This window comes from Lycium barbarum, chromosome 3, assembly GCF_019175385.1.
Source record: "Lycium barbarum isolate Lr01 chromosome 3, ASM1917538v2, whole genome shotgun sequence".
NCBI lineage: Eukaryota > Viridiplantae > Streptophyta > Magnoliopsida > Solanales > Solanaceae > Lycium > Lycium barbarum.
Window position 1 is genome coordinate 77,493,030 of NC_083339.1, and position 24,672 is coordinate 77,517,701.

At 36.6% G+C, this 24,672-nt stretch overlaps 1 long non-coding RNA gene across 1 annotated transcript; it reads left to right on the forward strand.

Annotated features, from left to right (window-relative positions):
- The first annotated feature begins 12,651 nt into the window (after positions 1–12,651).
- Positions 12,652–14,933, forward strand: LOC132633924 (uncharacterized). Its single transcript, XR_009579938.1, has 3 exons — positions 12,652–13,233; positions 13,654–13,699; positions 14,594–14,933. It is a non-coding gene; the product is annotated as an uncharacterized LOC132633924 (long non-coding RNA).
- Positions 14,934–24,672: the final 9,739 nt, after the last annotated feature.

A 24,672-nucleotide genomic window follows, 5' to 3' on the forward strand; every position in this document is an offset into this window, starting at 1 on the left:
TGTTTGTTTCATAAAGATCATGCCAAAAAGAAAGAAGGGTTAGCTTCACATACCTGGTCTTAGCTCAACGGCTCAAGAACTCAACCCATATCTGCTCCACAATCTATATCTAACAACAATGATACTATCGTTAATTATACAAACGATTCTTTTTAATCGTATAATGAAACTTTAACTTATCCTAAAACAAAATCGGTAGCACCTCCCCCGTTCTTTTCATTTTCCCAAACTCCATATATCAACAACAAAAATAGAACAATCCAGCAAGTGTATATACATCAATAACAAGATACCATGTAGCAACAACAAATCACAAACATTTCACGACGAGCGACAAGCCCGGACACTTTTATCAAACACACTCCTCCAATTTTATCAATGACAACAACAACAATATACTTAAGTTACTCCAACCATTTCTAGCTACAACACAACCCCAAAAATATACTTCAATTTAGCCCACACAACAACAACAATAATTTATCCGATGTCCCGCTATCAATTCCGTATTTCTCATCCTGCGATTTAGCTATGGCCCGGACAAACCTAAATATATCAAGAATAAAAGAATTCTTACCTTATATGCCATGGTTTACGACCCTCAAAACAATTATGACGGATCAACCCCTTTTTAAAACTTTATCTCTAACCCAAGCTTTATATATCCCATGTAGTGATTTCAATACTCCACGATACAGCCAACACGAAGAATATCTTCCATCATCTAGGCGTTAGTAGCTTAGTCTATAACGCCAAGGTACCAAAATCATGAACACCAATTTAGTTCGTCTCTAAAATTTTGGTGAAAGGTTTGATGTATATCTGTAAATATAGAGATTGAAACAGGCTTGGCGACGAGAGGACCTTAGATGTGTGAAGTCATGTAAAATAAATGCTTATTTTTCAGCCTAAAGTTCCATTATATAAACATATAAAAGGCGATTGTCGAGTCGGTTGGATCAAAGTCGGCAACATTGTTGCACATTAGGAGTCCTTTGAATATTGTATAATATATAATAAAATAAGGGATTGCTATTACGTGAGAAACTAACATAATAACACTTAGCATTGAAGTTCAGTAAATTCATCATCTTGTATTTATTAAAGAAAATGCCAACTGAAAGGAAATTATTGATATTAAAAAAAATACTTTCAATTACTTTTTACCAAGGCTTTGCAAGACATGAATAATATCATGAAGAAATTTTCACACAATATAACTAGTCAAAGTAATTAAATATTAACGTCACTTAGTGGGAAATTGTTGTCATCATTTTTTTTTTTACCCCAAAAACGTGTCCAACATGATGCCAAGTGAAATATCTAATTCTTATCTCAAAATATTGTTTTATAATATACTAGATTCTATCCACCACTTAATACTTAAATAATTAATTTCTTGATCTCAATTCATTTTAATACCAATTATTTTTAATACACTTCATATACCCATTTCCGTGATTATGTGACGTAGCACTAGTCCATAGTCCCTTTTGGTATACACAAAATATTATTCTCAATCACCGTGGTCACACTTGTTAAGTCCCAAATTATTTTGGGACTTCATTCCTTGTATACACCGAGCTTTTGATTTTTATCCTTGGGTATGATCGAATTCTCCGGGCTCAGGTAAATTTTCTCATGTTGGACAATTAAATTTTCTAGTCCAAAAATACGGGATATAATAGCTTGGGCCGTATTCCATTCAAATAAATTTTGAACCTCGACGAAACTTATTTTGTCTGATTCATTTGACTTCTAATCCTTTGAATACATTTGTACCATCACTCTAACCACCTATAAGATTGAGGGATAACCTCGCTTCCGTTACTAATGTCATTTAACTCGCACGCTTCCCAACGCATGAGAACACGGGATGTAACATCTCTTATCTTTATATCATAGGAAGCTCTTTATAAACATCGAATCGTATTTTTCGGAATGTAAGAAGGTCATGGAATAATAAAGGAAGTCATGTCATAGGAATCATGCCTTAGAAAAGAAAGGACTAGCCTTACATACCTTTATGTTTTGCTAACTTTATCACTTGAACGCTTCCCTCCTATATTCACGTTTTTACATTCAAGAGAGTTCATACTAAAATTAGATAATTGAAGACATACTTGAGCTTAAGCTAAGGCTAACGAAAATTAGGTAATACCTCCTTTATCTCGATGATTTCCCCCACATAAAAACAACTCTCAACATCAATAACGACACCCACAATATCTTAATTAATAACTTCATCAAGCTAGACATCATTAAATCCTCAATATTATCTATCAAAATCCTTCATAACTCTAGGTATGGCATCATACCGTATCCACCCTCATACAAGGCCTCTATAACATCTTTAATACTATTCATAGCAAGGTTATACTCATTACATATCAAGAATATTACTAATTTCATATTTGCACTCCATATTCTACTTCTTTCCATAATCCAAGTCTTTCAACCCCTGAATACTCTCAATAATATGAAATAAGCATAAAAATCACCTTAATCACTTGGGAATAAGACTTGAGTCACTCTGCTCCATTAGAATGAAATCCTCCACTTGCATGCCAAAGAAATCCTTACTCTTCACAAACCCTAATAGGCTTCCTAGTACATGAATCTCTTAGTCTTTGCTTTTGATCTTGGTTTCTTGGTATAGATTTGTTGTAGAAAATAAAGGGAGGGTTTTAGAGATATAGGATCTGATTTTTGGGAAATAATGAAATAAAAACGTGGGATCTTATATTTATAACCAGGGCTGGAAAGTTCCTGATCCGCAGGTCGACGAGCAGGGTCGACGGCTCGTCGACGTGTCGATGGTCCGTTGACATGCCCCGTCGAACTGCTGCCTGAGATGTCTAATTGTAGAACCTTATCGATGGTGCCAGACGACGGCTCATCGACGGTCGTCCTTTAGGCCGTCAACGCTGACTGGTTTTAGAAGTTTTCTTAACTGCTCTAGTTTGCTCTGATTCGATTTGTTTCACTTCTAATTCCCTCATAATTTCAAGAATTCATACTTATACTCCTGTACACATACAAAGTAAAATATCTCGTGTCCAAACCTCTGGTGTGGATTACTGAACCGAAGGTACACACCACCAATAAGCCAAAAAATCTCCTTGACACAAAACGGGAGGTGTAACAACTAGACTTTGAATTTGTCTAAAAAATTTATCCATTGTACTTAATTCATATCCATGATAAATATTTTTAGAAAACAATTAAGTAGAGTTTTTGCCTTGTTCTATTTTAAGCATTTTAGCATGTCAATTTTATAATCTACATCCTAGAAATTTTTGTCAGCTTTGCCTTTTTCCGTTCTGTTCAATGTGAATCAAGTGAAATGATTTTGCTAGAATGAAAATAAATGAAAGAGGGAAAAGGAGCGGGGAGGGACCATTTAATATAAGACTGAAATTACAGTAATCAAGATTCATGAATTGAGGATGAGAACAACTTTATAACAAGAGACTGTAGCAATAATAAGTCAAGAATTGAGGATAGACAACAATCAAGATTCAAGAATTGAGGATAGTAACAAATTTAAAATAAGAGATTACATTCCAAGATTCAAAATAGCAACAACCTTAATTGTTGAGATGTTCTCGTCTCAATAATAGTTCAAGAGCTTAAAAATGGTTTTGGTGATTGACTAACTATGTACAAGTGACAATTAATGTACAAGAAAGAAGGAATAAAGATGTATAAGAACCAGATCTTTAGCAAATCTCCAAAAGGAACTGGTAATGCAGGCACAACTGAAGAGGAACTGCTGAGAGGAACTAGTATTTTAGATGAAGTGTTGAAGATTGTTTGAAGAGTTGTTTCGTGCAGACTTGGAGAATTGGAAGTTTTACACATTCCAATTCTACAAGGAACTGGAGTTCAAGATATGAAAATATTATCATAAATTGTACACATGTAATTGGCTTGGAAGTAGGAGAGGTTTTCGGGATACGCATGAAGAAGGACATTCATGAAAAACAAGGATTGGCCGTATAATTAATGGATCCAAGTCTTGGTTAAATTTGAAGAATTAAATGTGGCTATTTACTACAATCAAAGAGAGAGACATTAGAGTGAGAGTACAGTCAACACAAAGAGTCTCGAGGAACCAACTTCAACAACATCAACGAACTTGTTTCAATTAAGATTTATCATTGTTGACACCTAATTTTTGACCTCCCGCAATTTATTTTAAGTGCTCGGAGTCCTTGGACAATAAATAAAATCAGATGCGTGCCTTGAGGGGTCCAGGTAATTGTTATGAAATTATTTGGGATATTATTTCACCTTTTTTTAAATTGGTAAATAAATCTCCCCGGTAATTTTAATTTTAGTGGAGATTAATGTTATTCAAAGAATTTTCTTTTATTATTGAAATTAATTAAAGCGGCAAGAAAACCCTTTTGATAATTATTTGTTTAATTAATTAAATCAAGGAAATTATTAGTTTTATTCCGGTTTTATTTTCCAAGGCACTTTGGGTAATTAAAAGAAGCGATGATTTTTGCCCTTTAAATCTTGATTCTGTGTGCATTTGCATAGTTGATTAATTTTTGTTTTTTTTATCTAGTTAATCCAAAGCAGTATCTGCAATGATTTCTATTTTCATTTATGAGTCATCTTTTAAATTATTTAAGTCCTAATGGACCATTAAGTAGTTTGCTTTATTTATTTATTAGTTTATTTTTCCCTGACCTTTTATGCATATACACCATGTATATACCAATATACATGGTGCATATACAATATATGTGTATATATAGAGAGAGGCCCAACATTTCAGAAACAATAGAGGACCAGCCCCAGTCCAAAGGATCAGGACCCGGTCTATTAAGAAGTTAAAAGGGGGGGGGGGGGTATTATAATCCTCCACCCGTTTCAACAAAAGAAGACCCTAAGGGGTATGTTTACAAAATAAAGAAAGGAGAGGCGTCTAGGGAGCAAAACCCTAGCACCGCCTCCCGTTCACCACCTACCCCGCCCCTTTTCGCGGTCCCGTCCTATCTCAACACTGATGCCGTAAAGAGAGAAGGCGAAGCCATTAATGCTTCGTCCTTCTCTCCACAAAATCGGGCCAAACAAACCCTTAAAGGTACAATCTATTCATTTTATATTTTTTCTGTCGTTGTTGTTAATATAGAGGCTTGTAAGCCATTGATTTCATTGTTGTACCATAGATCTGGACCGTATGTTTGAGTTTGTGAGTAGGACTTGCATAAATTTGCAAATAAATTTGCAAGTCCCACATCGGTAGTGGTAGTTTTCAAAGCCATTCTGGGGTTTCTATTTATAGAAACCCCCATTCATTCGAACAAAGGAGTTAAATCACATATAGACTGAAAATTTGCCATCTTTAGTCTTAAGAGTTCCAAAGTTAAAATTTCGTTTTTTAAGCTTAAGTTTTCTTTAAGTTTACCAGTTCTAAAATTCGTGTTTTTATTATTGTTGGTGTTCGTGGTGCTCTGAGTTTGGAGTTAGAGCACAAAAGCTTCCTAATCCATCGCTTGTGCCCCAGTTGCACTCAGAAAAGGTAAAAACCTTTTAGTTTAATACCTTTTCTTATTTTATGTCATGTTTATTTAATAAGGTTCTAGTTAGGGTAGCATTTTAGTTTGTTGTTTTCTTATTTATGTTGTTTAGCTTAGTTTAGTTAATGAGATTCTACTTAAGGTAGCATTTTAGTTCATTGTTTTTCTTACTTGAATTCTTCTTATGTGGTGCTTAGTTAATGGGAATATGTAAGATTTTATGATGAAGATTAAGTAGTTGTTGTTCTTTATGCTCAATTCCTATTTGGTGTGATGTTTAGGTAGCATAATTGTATGGTCTATGATGGGGTGTGAGTTAGTGTATTAGCTGATCATCCTTTATATTTTGGTTTTGCTTGCATTATATCTAGTTAAGGTGGGTGTATATGGTTTAAGATAAGACCTCTAAGTCAATACTGGTTCATTCCTCTTTCTTTTTAGTTTTGTGTCCACAGTGTGCCTAGTCCATGTAATTGCTTGTGGTTCAAAACAAAGCTCAAACCTGGTGTACTTGTTGTGACTCCCTTTTGATCTTGTCATCATTTTTACTCAATTAGGGAGTCTCATGTGAGTTATAGAACAATTTTCAAACTGAGTAGATTGTTTTGGACTCAGTTTCTTAGCCTGGATTTTGTTCTTGCTTTGTATGACTAGTGTCACGACCCAACCCGCCATGACTGGCACCCATCTAAATCCTAGTGGGCGAACCAACATACAAGACACCTATCCATTCAATCCGGTTTTATATTAACCAAGCTAAACAATTATTACTCATTTAACAACAAAAGAGCAAGGTAAATCATGCCATAAATGCTGAAATAAGTGCGGAAGTTCTAACTATTACAATCCCCAAAATCCGAAATTCATCGTACAGGACTATAAGCTAAAACATGTCTAAGAATCTGAAGTCTAACAATTTAGTAATCCATAATGCCCAGAGTACGAAAAAACATCATAGCAAGAAGATCTTCGGGCGGCCTGGAATGGGAAGAAGCTCACCTAAAATCTATCAGCAATTATCCTCCACGCTAAATGTGAGGACGACCAACGGTCTCTGTATCAAAATCTGCACTCAAAGAATTCAGCAAGGTAGTATCAGTACAAACACTGTGTACCGATAGATATTATAGGCCGACTAAGATTAGAATCATGCATATTTCGTAAAATAAATAGAATAAAACAAGCCAGTCAACAGTCATGAATATCAATAAATCACAGCAAGTCAACCAAGAACAATCACAATCAAATCACCAAGATGTCAAGCATCACAATCACGTAAGTCACAATAGAAATAAATTTACCACAATAACCTCACTCGTTGTACATACATGCTAGCTGATGTCTTAGCTCAGTAGCCATGACCTGCAGGGGACCCATGGTGTCCATGTACCACTCGTTCCAGAATACCCATCGGACCCGAGCACAAACCTCCGCCCCGGAACGAACCTCAGTGGTGGGACATATCAAAGTACCTGTCATTTTCGGAATGATCCTCGGACCACGAACCCATAATCTAAGTCACATTAGTGCCTTTCCAATATCAAGAATCAACTCATCATTTCATGTCACAATACCCTTGAGATGATTATATTTGCTTCTCATCACAACACATCCACTGTAGATTTAATCACACAGGAATAATGGCACAGAGCCTACATAATCAATCAATCAATCGCATTCACATAGGAATTAACCACACAATACCATGCATGAAAACTAGACATGCTTTCTCCTAAGGAGATCACCAAACATAAAATCAACTAACCAAAGTCTAACTTATGTAAACCGTAACCTACCTTGAAGTAGAGCTGGAACACGCAGGTTACTCTGGAACAACCTTTCCTTTCCTCAAAGCCTCAATACGTTCACGGTCTAAAAATAAAAGGCTCAATGAGTCACATTGCTCAATTTAAAAACACCAAAGAAAGAATATTGTCACGACCCGACTAAGGGCCATGACGGGTACCCGGAGCTGACCACCGAGCACCACTCATTCTACTACTCAACATACTCGTCCTATATTCATTCATCATTCTCATGCTTCTAATCATAGTGAAAACCATTTTCACTTTCAGACATATTTACCTTTATATACATAAGCCCTTCGGCTATCAAAATAATATATATACAATGAGGAAATAGTGAGACCATACTACCCACACATACGTATCTACGAGCCTCTACTAGAGTACTAGACATATGGACGGGACAAGACCCCGTCATGCCCAACACATATATATATACACAAAATGATAAATCAATGGCACCTCCGGAACAATAGAGTGCTCTCAAAGTCTGCTGATAGCTCCTATGAATCTGGATCACCTCTCTGTTTACCTGTGGGCATGAAAACAGCGTCCAAAGAAAAAGGACGTCAATACGAGCATTGTACTGAGTATGTAAGGCATAAAAAATAATAATACATCAGTGAAACAAGGAGACATCCAGTGGAGAACAACTTGTAACTGACTGTCAATTATGATAGAAATAATGAATACTGACTTACTTCATAAACATCATCATATCATGTATGCATATATATGTATAAGCTGCCCAACCATATAGGTACGGTGTGATCATCATTAGCCCGCGTCCAGGCCTCCCGCGTCTGGGGTAACCATCTTATGCCGCCCACTAGTGGTGTCTGCCCATGCCATCTAGACATGGTGTATACGCTGCCCGCCTTAGCGGTGTCTACCCGGCCATATAGGCGCGGTGTGATATCATCATCATATACTTATCTTGAATCATGCATAGAAGCTCAAAGACAGGCTATAACTATATCGGGGTGACGTAAGGTCGTGTACCCCCGATTTCATTATGGAATATTCATAAGCATTCTGCCTCACCTTGAAGGAATTAGCATATAAGGTGAGTGTATACAATCAACAGCATCAATGAATCATAATTAGGATCATTAGCTTTAGAATCTTTAGGCTTAACTCATCATCATCACTATCATGTTCATAACATATCCCGTTTCTCTATCTCATGTGAAGCTCTTTATAATCATAGACTCATAATTTCCGGGATATAAGAAAGTCATGGGAAAAATCTCTTCATGCCATAGGAGTCATCCCTTAGAAAGAAGGGACTAGCCTTACATACCTTTTCGTTTAGCTACTCTATCGCTTGAACGTTCTCCTCCGATGTTCTCGTTTCTACCTTCAAGAGAGTTTGTGCTAACATTAGATAATCGATAGCTTAAGTATACCTGACTAAAGCTAGAGAAAATTGTGCAGCATTTCCTTTGTTTATACAACTTTATCCATATTATATATCAACTCCCAAACGTCTATAATAATACTCACAATATCATAAGCAATAATCTTCATTCCCCTATATTATCCACATTTCCCAATTTCACTTCAAATCATCCATAATCATGGTCATAGTACACTATTACATTCACTCGCATATAATGTTTATCCCATGTTCTTAATATCATTTATAACATAATTATAATCAGAACATATCAAGAATTATGACTCATTCCAAGCTACTACTGAAAAGTGCTACTATCCTCATATATATGACCCATCTTCTACTTCCTTTCATAATCCAAGTCTTTCAACCTGTCAATCCTCTAAATAACATGAAATGACCATAAGGCTTACCTTAGATAGTGTAGGAATGAACTTTGGGTGGAAACACCTCACTTGAGCAAAACCATAGTTCCACTTCCAATGAGATTTCTTATCTTGGATGAACCCTAGTGAGTTTCTTGCACTTGATTCTCTTGTTTTGATGAAGTTGATCATTTGTTTCTCTTGAATTCTTGTGGAAGAAAGGTGGAGAGTTTTCTAGATAGTTCTTGAGACAAGGGGAGTGAAAATGAAATGAAATAAAATGAACTTGGGTCCCCTTTTTATCAACTTAAAATCTATCCCGACTCGGTTTCACGGACACACATACGGTCCGTATAATTTATATGGGCCGTATGTGTGACCGTATGTTTGGTCCAGTGAAGGCTCCAGTTCTAGACAATTTCCGTATGTTGGACCGTATAATGCTCAACTTTCCGAAACTTGTTCTCGTCGATTCGTTTGGTCTCCAATCCTTATGGAACCTTCTTAACACTTGTTTAACACTTCATTAACAATCTAAGGGACATTATAACTCTTCTTCTAAGACTTCATTAAGCCATCATTAACTTGGTACCTCGTAATCCTTTCCGATTCACAATGTATACCTCACCTTCCTTGACAACTTTCTTCTCTTACCTCGGATGTCTTTGAAATCTCAATTAGAACTATTAAATACTACTTCTTACTTATGGAAACATCATATACTTCATACCCGTAATTAGTCTATTCACTGCGCAATGACATGGAATTTTTTGAGGTGTAACATTCTTCCCCCCTTTTAGAACATTTGTCCTCGAATGTTAAGTGCTCGGGAATTCTATGAAAATTTTGCCAGAGTTTCCCCTTTAATATGGCACTACTGTGTTGTCACAACAGCCCATAATAATAATGCCTCACAGGGCCACAACATAATAGCAATAAAGTTTGGCTACACACGACCCAAATGCATAAAAAGGAAAACATACATACCTCATAATCTTGATATTTCATCTTGGATCCTTTCTGGGGGCTGAACTAGGTGCGGCTAGTTGGATTTCATACTCTCTTACGCTTCCCAAGTCATTTTTTCTCGGTTGTTATTTCTCCATAAAACTTTTAACTGAGGCTACCTCTTTGTTCCTGAGTCTCTGTACTTGCCTATCTAGTATGGCAATAGGTACCTCTTCATAAGCCAACTTTTTCGTTACTTGAACATCATCTATCAGCACGATCCTAGTAGGATCTCTGACACAGTTACGGAGCATTGAGACATGGAAAATCGGATGGACTGGTTCCAGTTCTGAGGGTAAGTCCAATTCGTAAGCTACTTGACACACCTTGCGGACAATCGTGTAAGGTCTAATATATCGAGCGATTAACTTTCCCTTCTTACCAAATCTCATCACGCCTTTCATTGGTGACACCTTCAGGAATACCCAATCATCAGCTTGAAATTCTAAGTCTTGCCAACGGTTGTCCGCATAAGATTTCTGGCGACTTTGGGCTGTTAATAGTCGGTCTCGGATCACCTTGACCTTTTCCTCCGCTTGTTGAATCAATTCAGGGCCTATTAGCTGTACCTCTCTTACTTCAAACCACCCAATTAGGGATCTACTTCCTTCCATATAGAGCTTCATACGGAGCCATCTGACTACTGGAATGATAGTTGTTGTTGTATGCAAACTCAATAAGGGGTAAGTGGTCATCCCAACTACCACCGAAATCTAGTACACATGCCCGTAGCATATCTTCCAAGGTCTGGATAGTACATTTGGCTTGCCCATCAGTTTGTGGATGAAATGTTGTGCTAAGCCTCACCTGAGTACCCAAACCTTCTTGGAAAGACTTCCAGAAGTTAGCCGTAAATTGTGCTCCTCTATCCGTGATAATAGATATCGGGACACCATGAAGTCGCACAATCAACCTTGCATAATTTTCTGCTGAATATGTAGTTTTGACTGGAAGAAAATGAGCTGCTTTCGTGAGTCTGTCCACGATTACCCATATAGAGTCATACTTGCTGCAGGAACGAGGTAACCCCACAATAAAATCCATGTTGATCACTTCCTATTTCTAGGTTGGAATCTCCATGGCTTGCAATAATCCTCCAAGCTTTTGATGCTCGACTTTCACTTGCTGATAGTTTGGACATTGGGCTACAAATTTTGCAATGTATTTCTTCATTCCATCCCTCCAATACATTAACTTAAGATCATGGTACATCTGTGTCGCACCGGGGTGAATAGAATACCGAGAATAATGAGCTTCTTCTAGAATTTGACGACGTAATTTCGCAACATTCGGAACACATAGCCTGCCTCGGTATCTAAGAACTCCATCTATAGAAGTTTCAAATGAAGACTTCTCTTTTTCACGAAATGTGTCTCTATAGTGGCTCAACTGAGGATTTTCATATTGACGCTCTTTCATCTCCATGTCCAAGGATGAAACTGTTGGATTATTGATATCAATTCCTGCACTGCTTGAAGCAATTAGACGTACTCCAAGGCTAGCTAGCTGGTGGAGCTCACGAATTAATTCCTTCTTCTCCGGAGGAGCCTCACATAGGCTACACATTGATCTGCGGCTAAGTGCATCAGCTACTACATTTGCCTTTCCAGGGTGGTATAAAAAACTCACATCATAATCTTTCAATAATTCCAACCACCGCCTCTGCCACAGATTTAACTCCTTCTGCTTGAAGAGATATTAGAGACTCTTGTGATCCGTATAGATGTCAACATGAACTCCATACAAGTAGTGTCTCCACATCTTTAATGCATGAATAACCGCGGCCAATTCAAGGTCATGGGTTGGGTAGTTCTTTTCATGTTTCCGCAACTGCCTCGAAGCATAGGCAATGACTTTACCGTGCTGCATCAACACACATCCTAACCCAACACCAGAAGCATTACAATAGACAACATAACCATTTGGCCCTTCTGGGAGTGTCAAAACTGGGACTGAGGTTAATCTATCCTTCAATTCTTGGAAACCACGTTCACAACCATCAATCCATTGAAACTTTGCTAATTTCTGAGTTAACTTCGTTAACGGTGCTGAGATAGATGAAATCCCTTCTACGAATCTTCTATAGTAACCCGCCAAACCCAAAAAACTACGAACTTCTGTAGGTGTTGTAGGCCTTGGCCAAGTCTTCATAGCTTCAATTTTCTGGGTATCAACTCGAATGCCATCAGCTGAAATAATATGGCCCAGAAAAGTCACAGAATTTAGCCAAAACTCGCATTTTGAGAATTTTGCATACAATTCTCGAGTTCGAAGAATTCCCAGGACAATACGTAAATGGTCTGCATGATCTGATTCTGTGCGAGAGTATACCAGAATATCATCAATGAACACTATCACGACTAGATCCAAAAGAGGCCTCAATGCATTATTCATCAAATTCATAAATACTGCTGATGTGCCGTGAATTTCGGCACATTTTATGCCTTTGTCACTATAAGTGTTGCTTGTTTTTAAATGTTTTTACATCGTTTCTGTTATACCCCGTACATTTATACGTCGAACTATTCGCAAGAAAATCGACTCGAGTTAAAGACGGAATCACTTTCGGACACAAAATAGAAATCTTTAATTTTCAATTATAATTAAAACATAAATTGTTTATAAATTTTATTTAGTGTAAAAAAAATATTGGAGATTGGTGATTAATTAATTGTGATTAGATTTTTAAGTGGGAATTAGTTATTAATTAAAAGTAATTAAGTTAATTAATTATATCATCTAGTGGGCCCCACCTGACTTTTAAATTAAAAAAAATAATTAAAAAAAAAACAAAAAACAAAACAGAAAATGGTGAGTCACAAGGAGATGGCAACGTGTCAACTTAAAGGGAACCATATAAATGGTTGATTATTGAATCAACAAAACATTTCATTCTAAGAATAGAAAGTTTAAAAAAAGAAAGAAAGAATAAAACACCCATGGCTGCTCAGCCAGCCATGGTGATTGAAAAAAAAATGTGTGTTTTGTTGCTATTTTGATCATGATTCAAGTAAATTGCAAGTTCAAGGGGGTGATAGCAACGTTGGATATTGAATCGGGGAAGAAGAAATTGCGAAATTGGAGCAATTAAGGGCAGAAATTCGTCCGAGAAAATTAAGGTAAGATTTTCTTGTTTTATGGTGTAATTGTGTTAATAGTATTGTAATGGAATTATTAGAATTGGATTGGACGAAATTGGAATTAAGAAAATGCATGAAATCGATGTTATGCGAAATTGTGGGTTGAAATGGATTAAGGAAAGTTGTTGGGTTGTTAGAATTGGTATGGGCTGAATTGGGAGAATTTATTATATATATTGTTGTTTTTGGTATTTCTATGTTGACAGGAGGACAATTAGAAATTCGGGTTAGGCGAATATATAGGGGAAATGCTGCCCGATTTTCGTTAAGTCCCTAACTAATGGAAAACCCTAAACGAGAATACATAAGCTGAAATATAGGTTCTATAAGAAATGGGCTATATATTTGTAAACTAGAAAATATAGTTACTAACGATAGCGTTACTCTTATATTAAATAGGCTAAAAGAGCGTCGAGACGAACGGGTTACGAATAGCCGCTAACAGGTATGTAAAGCTGTCCCTTCTTTCTTTTGGCATGTCTTAGACTTAAGTGATGACTGATATGAACTTTGGGGTAATTCCATTCATAATCTTTGAGTGATATTCATTATTCTTATTCACTTCTTGATATTACAATTCCCAAGTGATTGAGCCTCCCTCTTCAGTTTTCTGTACGTTGGATAATAGTCGATAAATATCCGTTCCTATTCTTAGGAACTCTATGATAACTAGTGACTGGACTTCTATAAGGTGTTTCATACTATAGTGACATATGAATATGATCCTTAAGGCTTTGTGATATACTTATGATGACGTTCAAGGGATGTTTGATATGTTTCCGAGTGACATTCAAAAGGTATTTGATACGACTATTGTCTTGATTTTCAGATGGTAATTCGTGTTGATTATTATATTGAGTCTTGAAAATGTTTTAAAATTGCATATTGTTTCCCACTACTCTGCTCGTGCCTGCCTCAATATGTCTTTCACTGAGTCCCGGGCCAGGACACGTTTTCGTGCACAGTTTCACTGCATTGTTCACCGAGTCCCTCACTAGAGGGCCGGGACACGTTATATATATATATATATATATATGATATGGTGATGTGATGATATGATGATATGATGATATGTTATGGCGGCCAGGAGGGCATGTGATGACTTTATTCACCGAATCCCTCACTAGAGGGCCGGGACACGTTATATATATGATATATGATATTGATATGCATGATTTTCATTTCATAAGGCAAGTGTATCGATGTTTTAAAAGTCATACTTGTTTCTGGTAATCTCTATTTCAGTTATGATCCTTTTACTGTATTTCATGCTTTACATACTCAGTACATATTCCGTACTGACCCCCTTTCTTCGGGGGGCTGCGTTTCATGCGCGCAGGTACAGATAGTCGATTTGGTGACCCTTCAGCATAGGACTTCTACTCAGCTGTTTTGGAGAGCTCCGTTGTTCCGGAGTCTAGACTTTTGGTTCAGATCTTATAATGTATATGTATATGTTTATCCAGGGGTACGGCGGGGCCCTGTCCCGTCATATTTTGTTGTCGCTACTCTTAAAGGTCTGTAGACATATGTGTGGGTTGTGTATGGGTTCTGTTCAGCTGTGTCTATACGATGTGCTGTGGTATGATGTTCGTCTCTAGTAGCAGCCTTGTCGGCTTGCATACGGTATTGATATGTGATGGCAGCCTTGTCGGCTTGCGTATTATTTCATGATATGATTAGTTGTGCCTCCTCAGGAGACCGTTGATCTGGAAGTATATATATATATATGACGATGTTACGAACTTGGACTTCCTTTATAAGTTTTCGTATTGTCGTAGTTTCAGTTTGACGTTATATGTAACAGGTTGGTACACGGGTGCCCAGTTCGGGCACCAGTCACGGCCTACGGGGTTGGGTCGTGACAAAAGTGGTATCAGAGCAGTTCATCCTCGGAGTGTCTACAGACCGTGTGTTAAGTAGAGTCTTGTTTATCGGTGTGTACACAGCACATCTATAAACAGGAAGCTACAGGACATTTAGGATGTTACCTTTCTTTCATATCTAAGATCGTGCGATAGAGCCCAGTCATAGGAAATGAAATTCCTTATACTAACCTTTGATTTCAGCTGAAGAACGACATCGACAGAAGGAAGCGCCTGACGATATTGGAAGCTACAAAGTACACGGGTACTTAACGGTGCGAAAGAGGCAGGTTGGATAAGGTAAGAATATTGAAGTATGATTGACATGTAAAGTTGAAGAATGAAAGAGAAGATGGATAGGAAAGTATAACAGAATAGATCGTTAAAGGATCAGGTACGTCTCGAGGTGAGATATGTGAGGTAAGTCCCGACACTTTTATACTTTTTCTGGAAATTGGGAGCCCTGTGTGGCTATGACATGATATGATATATGCGTATATATGTTGGCCCGGTGAGGCATTGTTGGTATTTCCTGCGTGCAGGTTCAGGGATAGTAAGAAGTACAGAGGAAACTCTGCCCAAATTTTCCTAGGAACAGGAAAAATTGGAGAATGGGATATAAGTTCGTAATATGTCTTGAAAGTTGATACCGATAGGGAAAATTTATTATGTTGGATTGAAGCTTTAAGAGATACCCCCCACGTCATCCGTAAGGGGTACCATTCTTATTTGGAAAATTTTATTTTGAAAAAGCATATGTGAGCAGCAAAGTTTGGAATTCATTTGAACGGACCAGAATACTTTGCAACCACATTTTACCTTAGAAAAAGGCTCACGTTGAAGGGCGAAAATGTCCAACCATTAAGTTTCACTTTATTGGAAGAGTAAAAAGCATACAACAAGTAGTTTGTAAACTAAATAGTTCGTTCATGACCCAAAAAAAATAATTCTGAGGGTAAACTATGTGAACTAAGCAATAGAAGTCTCGTGGTGCTTGTCGGATTCTAGTTCTTCGTGTGTGGCTTCGGAGGACGTTTCATGGTGACATAACCTTGGAGTGGGAATGTTCTGGTGTTCGTGAGGTAAAATTTCATCATGTCCTTGAGTTTATTAGTTTTTAATCAACTAATTGAAGATAGAATTTGTGGAAGGAAAACTCAAACTTGTGAGCTGTTATGGATCATGTGTTCCACGTGTTGTTGATGAAAAGCTAGGACAATTCGGAAGGTCTTGTGATACTAAGGGGTGATTTAAAAAAAGGTGGAAAAATTCAACAAGACATTTTATTGAAGTATCGAGTGAACTGAGAAGTAGGAGATTCTGTTATAGCAAGGCAAGTATATAGAGATTGTTCGGTGATCATATGCAGTCGTTGCACCAAGGCAGATCTGATAGAGCTAGATATGACTGAATTTGATGTTATTATGGGTATGGATTGGTTAGCTTCTTGTTATACTAACGTTGATTGTAGAGGCAAGATAGTCCGATTTCTGTTTCCAAGAGAGCCAATTATAGAGTGGATGAGAAATACAGCATCGCCGAGGGGTAAGTTTATTTCATACCTCAAGGCAAGGAAGATGGTCAGAGAAGGTTATATTGAGGTATCGACTAAGCTGATAAGCAGGGATAAGTCACGATGAGTTTATAATTAAAAGGAGTAGTAGTATGATTGAGATAAACCACGGAGGAGGAAGAGTTATGACAAGTTATGAAGGTATTGATAAGATAGCTTGTGAGATATTAAAGGATAAGATTGATCAGAAGGGGTGAAGGGTTAAAGTACGCCTAGCCTACAGAGTGTAATTAAAATATAGTAAGCATCGTGAATAAGATTAAGAAGTGATACGTTATAGGATGGATTACGAACAAGATGTGATGTGAATACCATAAGGATTACTATAGAAATGAGTAAAGCCTAGCAAGGAAGTAACTAAAGAATATGATGTGATTAGTGCGAAACGGAAAGGCAAATGTAGAATGAATATGAAAGACTTACAAAACTTATACACAACCCACACATATGTCTACAGACCTCTAAGAGTATCGATAGTGAAATATGATGGGACAAGGCCCTGCCGTACCCCTGGATAAACATATATATATATATATATATACATCAAAAGATCTGTACCAAAAGTCTAGGCTCCGGAACAATGGAGCTCTCCAAGACAGCTGAGTAGAAATCCTAAGCTGGAGGATCACCAAATCGAGTATCTGTACCTGCGGGCATGAAACGCAGCCCTCAGAAGAAAGGGGGTCAGTACAAGATATGTACTGAGTATATAAAGCATGAAATACAATAAAGAGGATCATGACTGAAATAAAGATCACAGGAGACAAGTATGACATTCAAAATACCAATACACTTGCCTTATGAAGTGTAAATCATGCATATCAATATCATATATCATACCCGGCCCATTATGGGACTCGGTAAATAAAGTCATCACATACCATCCTTGGCGCCATAATCACATCATCATATCATCATATATACATATATACCGTACCCGACCCTCTAGTGAGGGACTCAGTGAACAATGCAGTGAAACTGTGCACGAAAACATACCCGGCCCGGGACTCGGTGAAAGATATATTGAGGCATGCACGAGCAGAGTAGTGAGCAACCATATGCAAACTAAGTCATATCTGAGACTCAATAGATTAATCAAAATGAACTATCCTTTGAAAATTAAAACAATAGTCATATCAAGTACCCTTCGAATGTCACTATGGATTATATCAAAATAGGACGTCTGAAATCATAGACACATCAAGACATAATAAAATAAGTTCTGGGAATCAAGAACATTAGCCATCCTAATGTCTCTAAGAATATGAGCTTCTTTGGAGTCATATACACGCCGTCTGTTTGTTTCACAAAGATCATGCCAAAAAGAAAGAAGGGTTAGCTTCACATACCTGGTCTTAGCTCAACGGCTCAAGAACTCAACCCATATCTGCTCCACAATCTATATCTAACAACAATGATACTATCGTTAATTATACAAACGATTCTTTTTAATCGTATAATGAAACTTTAACTTATCCTAAAACAAAATCGGTAGCACCTCCCCCGTTCTTTTCATTTTCCCAAACTCCATATATCAACAACAAAAATAGAACAATCCAGCAAGTGTATATACATCAATAACAAGATACCATGTAGCAACAACAAATCACAAACATTTCACGACGAGCGACAAGCCCGGACACTTTTATCAAACACACTCCTCCAATTTTATCAATGACAACAACAACAATATACTTAAGTTACTCCAACCATTTCTAGCTACAACACAACCCCAAAAATATACTTCAATTTAGCCCACACAACAACAACAATAATTTATCCGATGTCCCGCTATCAATTCCGTATTTCTCATCCTGCGATTTAGCTATGGCCCGGACAAACCTAAATATATCAAGAATAAAAGAATTCTTACCTTATATGCCATGGTTTACGACCCTCAAAACAATTATGACGGATCAACCCCTTTTTAAAACTTTATCTCTAACCCAAGCTTTATATATCCCATGTAGTGATTTCAATACTCCACGATACAGCCAACACGAAGAATATCTTCCATCATCTAGGCGTTAGTAGCTTAGTCTATAACGCCAAGGTACCAAAATCATGAACACCAATTTAGTTCGTCTCTAAAATTTTGGTGAAAGGTTTGATGTATATCTGTAAATATAGAGATTGAAACAGGCTTGGCGACGAGAGGACCTTAGATGTGTGAAGTCATGTAAAATAAATGCTTATTTTTCAGCCTAAAGTTCCATTATATAAACATATAAAAGGCGATTGTCGAGTCGGTTGGATCAAAGTCGGCAACATTGTTGCACATTAGGAGTCCTTTGAATATTGTATAATATATAATAAAATAAGGGATTGCTATTACGTGAGAAACTAACATAATAACACTTAGCATTGAAGTTCAGTAAATTCATCATCTTGTATTTATTAAAGAAAATGCCAACTGAAAGGAAATTATTGATATTAAAAAAAATACTTTCAATTACTTTTTACCAAGGCTTTGCAAGACATGAATAATATCATGAAGAAATTTTCACACAATATAACTAGTCAAAGTAATTAAATATTAACGTCACTTAGTGGGAAATTGTTGTCATCATTTTTTTTTTACCCCAAAAACGTGTCCAACATGATGCCAAGTGAAATATCTAATTCTTATCTCAAAATATTGTTTTATAATATACTAGATTCTATCCACCACTTAATACTTAAATAATTAATTTCTTGATCTCAATTCATTTTAATACCAATTATTTTTAATACACTTCATATACCCATTTCCGTGATTATGTGACGTAGCACTAGTCCATAGTCCCTTTTGGTATACACAAAATATTATTCTCAATCACCGTGGTCACACTTGTTAAGTCCCAAATTATTTTGGGACTTCATTCCTTGTATACACCGAGCTTTTGATTTTTATCCTTGGGTATGATCGAATTCTCCGGGCTCAGGTAAATTTTCTCATGTTGGACAATTAAATTTTCTAGTCCAAAAATACGGGATATAATAGCTTGGGCCGTATTCCATTCAAATAAATTTTGAACCTCGACGAAACTTATTTTGTCTGATTCATTTGACTTCTAATCCTTTGAATACATTTGTACCATCACTCTAACCACCTATAAGACTGAGGGATAACCTCGCTTCCGTTACTAATGTCATTTAACTCGCACGCTTCCCAACGCATGAGAACACGGGATGTAACATCTCTTATCTTTATATCATAGGAAGCTCTTTATAAACATCGAATCGTATTTTTCGGAATGTAAGAAGGTCATGGAATAATAAAGGAAGTCATGTCATAGGAATCATGCCTTAGAAAAGAAAGGACTAGCCTTACATACCTTTATGTTTTGCTAACTTTATCACTTGAACGCTTCCCTCCTATATTCACGTTTTTACATTCAAGAGAGTTCATACTAAAATTAGATAATTGAAGACATACTTGAGCTTAAGCTAAGGCTAACAAAAATTAGGTAATACCTCCTTTATCTCGATGATTTCCCCCACATAAAAACAACTCTCAACATCAATAACGACACCCACAATATCTTAATTAATAACTTCATCAAGCTAGACATCATTAAATCCTCAATATTATCTATCAAAATCCTTCATAACTCTAGGTATGGCATCATACCGTATCCACCCTCATACAAGGCCTCTATAACATCTTTAATACTATTCATAGCAAGGTTATACTCATTACATATCAAGAATATTACTAATTTCATATTTGCACTCCATATTCTACTTCTTTCCATAATCCAAGTCTTTCAACCCCTGAATACTCTCAATAATATGAAATAAGCATAAAAATCACCTTAATCACTTGGGAATAAGCCTTGAGTCACTCTGCTCCATTAGAATGAAATCCTCCACTTGCATGCCAAAGAAATCCTTACTCTTCACAAACCCTAATAAGCTTCCTAGTACATGAATCTCTTAGTCTTTGCTTTTGATCTTGGTTTCTTGGTATAGATTTGTTGCAGAAAATAAAGGGAGGGTTTTAGAGATATAGGATCTGTTTTTTGGGAAATAATGAAATAAAAACGTGGGATCTTATATTTATAACCAGGGCTGGAAAGTTCCTGATCCGCAGGTCGACGAGCAGGGTCGACGGCTCGTCGACGTGTCGATGGTCCGTTGACATGCCCCGTCGAACTGCTGCCTGAGATGTCTAATTGTAGAACCTTATCGATGGTGCCAGACGACGGCTCATCGACGGTCGTCCTTTGGGCCGTCAACGCTGACTGGTTTTAGAAGTTTTCTTAACTGCTCTAGTTTGCTCTGATTCGATTTGTTTCACTTCTAATTCCCTCATAATTTCAAGAATTCATACTTATACTCCTGTACACATACAAAGTAAAATATCTCGTGTCCAAACCTCTGGTGTGGATTACTGAACCGAAGGTACACACCACCAATAAGCCAAAAATCTCCTTGCCACAAAACGGGAGGTGTAACAACTAGACTTTGAATTTGTCTAAAAAATTTATCCATTGTACTTAATTCATATCCATGATAAATATTTTTAGAAAAAAATTAAGTAGAGTTTTTGCCTTGTTCTATTTTAAGCATTTTAGCATGTCAATTTTATAATCTACATCCTAGAAATTTTTGTCAGCTTTGCCTTTTTCCGTTCTGTTCAATGTGAATCAAGTGAAATGATTTTGCTAGAATGAAAATAAATGAAAGAGGGAAAAGGAGCGGGGAGGGACCATTTAATATAAGACTGAAATTACAGTAATCAAGATTCATGAATTGAGGATGAGAACAACTTTATAACAAGAGACTGTAGCAATAATAAGTCAAGAATTGAGGATAGACAACAATCAAGATTCAAGAATTGAGGATAGTAACAAATTTAAAATAAGAGATTACATTCCAAGATTCAAAATAGCAACAACCTTAATTGTTGAGATGTTCTCGTCTCAATAATAGTTCAAGAGCTTAAAAATGGTTTTGGTGATTGACTAACTATGTACAAGTGACAATTAATGTACAAGAAAGAAGGAATAAAGATGTATAAGAACCAGATCTTTAGCAAATCTCCAAAAGGAACTGGTAATGCAGGCACAACTGAAGAGGAACTGCTGAGAGGAACTAGTATTTTAGATGAAGTGTTGAAGATTGTTTGAAGAGTTGTTTCGTGCAGACTTGGAGAATTGGAAGTTTTACACATTCCAATTCTACAAGGAACTGGAGTTCAAGATATGAAAATATTATCATAAATTGTACACATGTAATTGGCTTGGAAGTAGGAGAGGTTTTCGGGATACGCATGAAGAAGGACATTCATGAAAAACAAGGATTGGCCGTATAATTAATGGATCCAAGTCTTGGTTAAATTTGAAGAATTAAATGTGGCTATTTACTACAATCAAAGAGAGAGACATTAGAGTGAGAGTACAGTCAACACAAAGAGTCTCGAGGAACCAACTTCAACAACATCAACGAACTTGTTTCAATTAAGATTTATCATTGTTGACACCTAATTTTTGACCTCCCGCAATTTATTTTAAGTGCTCGGAGTCCTTGGACAATAAATAAAATCAGATGCGTGCCCTGAGGGGTCTAGGTAATTGTTATGAAATTATTTGGGATATTATTTCACCTTTTTTTAAATTGGTAAATAAATCTCCCCGGTAATTTTAATTTTAGTGGAGATTAATGTTATTCAAAGAATTTTCTTTTATTATTGAAATTAATTAAAGCGGCAAGAAAACCCTTTTGATAATTATTTGTTTAATTAATTAAATCAAGGAAATTATTAGTTTTATTCCGGTTTTATTTTCCAAGGCACTTTGGGTAATTAAAAGAAGCGATGATTTTGCCCTTTAAATCTTGATTCTGTGTGCATTTGCATAGTTGATTAATTTTTGTTTTTTTTATCTAGTTAATCCAAAGCAGTATCTGCATTGATTTCTATTTTCATTTATGAGTCATCTTTTAAATTATTTAAGTCCTAATGGACCATTAAGTAGTTTGCTTTATTTATTTATTAGTTTATTTTTCCCTGACCTTTTATGCATATACACCATGTATATACCAATATACATGGTGCATATACAATATATGTGTATATATAGAGAGAGGCCCAACATTTCAGAAACAATAGAGGACCAGCCCCAGTCCAAAGGATCAGGACCCGGTCTATTAAGAAGTTAAAAGGGGGGGGGGGGGGGGTATTATAATCCTCCACCCGTTTCAACAAAAGAAGACCCTAAGGGGTATGTTTACAAAATAAAGAAAGGAGAGGCGTCTAGGGAGCAAAACCCTAGCACCGCCTCCCGTTCACCACCTACCCCGCCCCTTTTCGTGGTCCCGTCCTATCTCAACACTGATGCCGTAAAGAGAGAAGGCGAAGCCATTAATGCTTCGTCCTTCTCTCCACAAAATCGGGCCAAACAAACCCTTAAAGGTACAATCTATTCATTTTATATTTTTTCTGTCGTTGTTGTTAATATAGAGGCTTGTAAGCCATTGATTTCATTGTTGTACCATAGATCTGGACCGTATGTTTGAGTTTGTGAGTAGGACTTGCATAAATTTGCAAATAAATTTGCAAGTCCCACATCGGTAGTGGTAGTTTTCAAAGCCATTCTGGGGTTTCTATTTATAGAAACCCCCATTCATTCGAACAAAGGAGTTAAATCACATATAGACTGAAAATTTGCCATCTTTAGTCTTAAGAGTTCCAAAGTTAAAATTTCGTTTTTTAAGCTTAAGTTTTCTTTAAGTTTACCAGTTCTAAAATTCGTGTTTTTATTATTGTTGGTGTTCGTGGTGCTCTGAGTTTGGAGTTAGAGCACAAAAGCTTCCTAATCCATCGCTTGTGCCCCAGTTGCACTCAGAAAAGGTAAAAACCTTTTAGTTTAATACCTTTTCTTATTTTATGTCATGTTTATTTAATAAGGTTCTAGTTAGGGTAGCATTTTAGTTTGTTGTTTTCTTATTTATGTTGTTTAGCTTAGTTTAGTTAATGAGATTCTACTTAAGGTAGCATTTTAGTTCATTGTTTTTCTTACTTGAATTCTTCTTATGTGGTGCTTAGTTAATGGGAATATGTAAGATTTTATGATGAAGATTAAGTAGTTGTTGTTCTTTATGCTCAATTCCTATTTGGTGTGATGTTTAGGTAGCATAATTGTATGGTCTATGATGGGGTGTGAGTTAGTGTATTAGCTGATCATCCTTTATATTTTGGTTTTGCTTGCATTATATCTAGTTAAGGTGGGTGTATATGGTTTAAGATAAGACCTCTAAGTCAATACTGGTTCATTCCTCTTTCTTTTTAGTTTTGTGTCCACAGTGTGCCTAGTCCATGTAATTGCTTGTGGTTCAAAACAAAGCTCAAACCTGGTGTACTTGTTGTGACTCCCTTTTGATCTTGTCATCATTTTTACTCAATTAGGGAGTCTCATGTGAGTTATAGAACAATTTTCAAACTGAGTAGATTGTTTTGGACTCAGTTTCTTAGCCTGGATTTTGTTCTTGCTTTGTATGACTAGTGTCACGACCCAACCCGCCATGACTGGCACCCATCTAAATCCTAGTGGGCGAACCAACATACAAGACACCTATCCATTCAATCCGGTTTTATATTAACCAAGCTAAACAATTATTACTCATTTAACAACAAAAGAGCAATGTAAATCATGCCATAAATGCTGAAATAAGTGCGGAAGTTCTAACTATTACAATCCCCAAAATCCGAAATTCATCGTACAGGACTATAAGCTAAAACATGTCTAAGAATCTGAAGTCTAACAATTTAGTAATCCATAATGCCCAGAGTACGAAAAAACATCATAGCAAGAAGATATTCGGGCGGCCTGGAATGGGAAGAACCTCACCTAAAATCTATCAGCAATTATCCTCCACGCTAAATGTGAGGACGACCAACGGTCTCTGTATCAAAATCTGCACTCAAAGAATGCAGCAAGGTAGTATCAGTACAAACACTGTGTACCGATAAATATTATAGGCCGACTAAGATTAGAA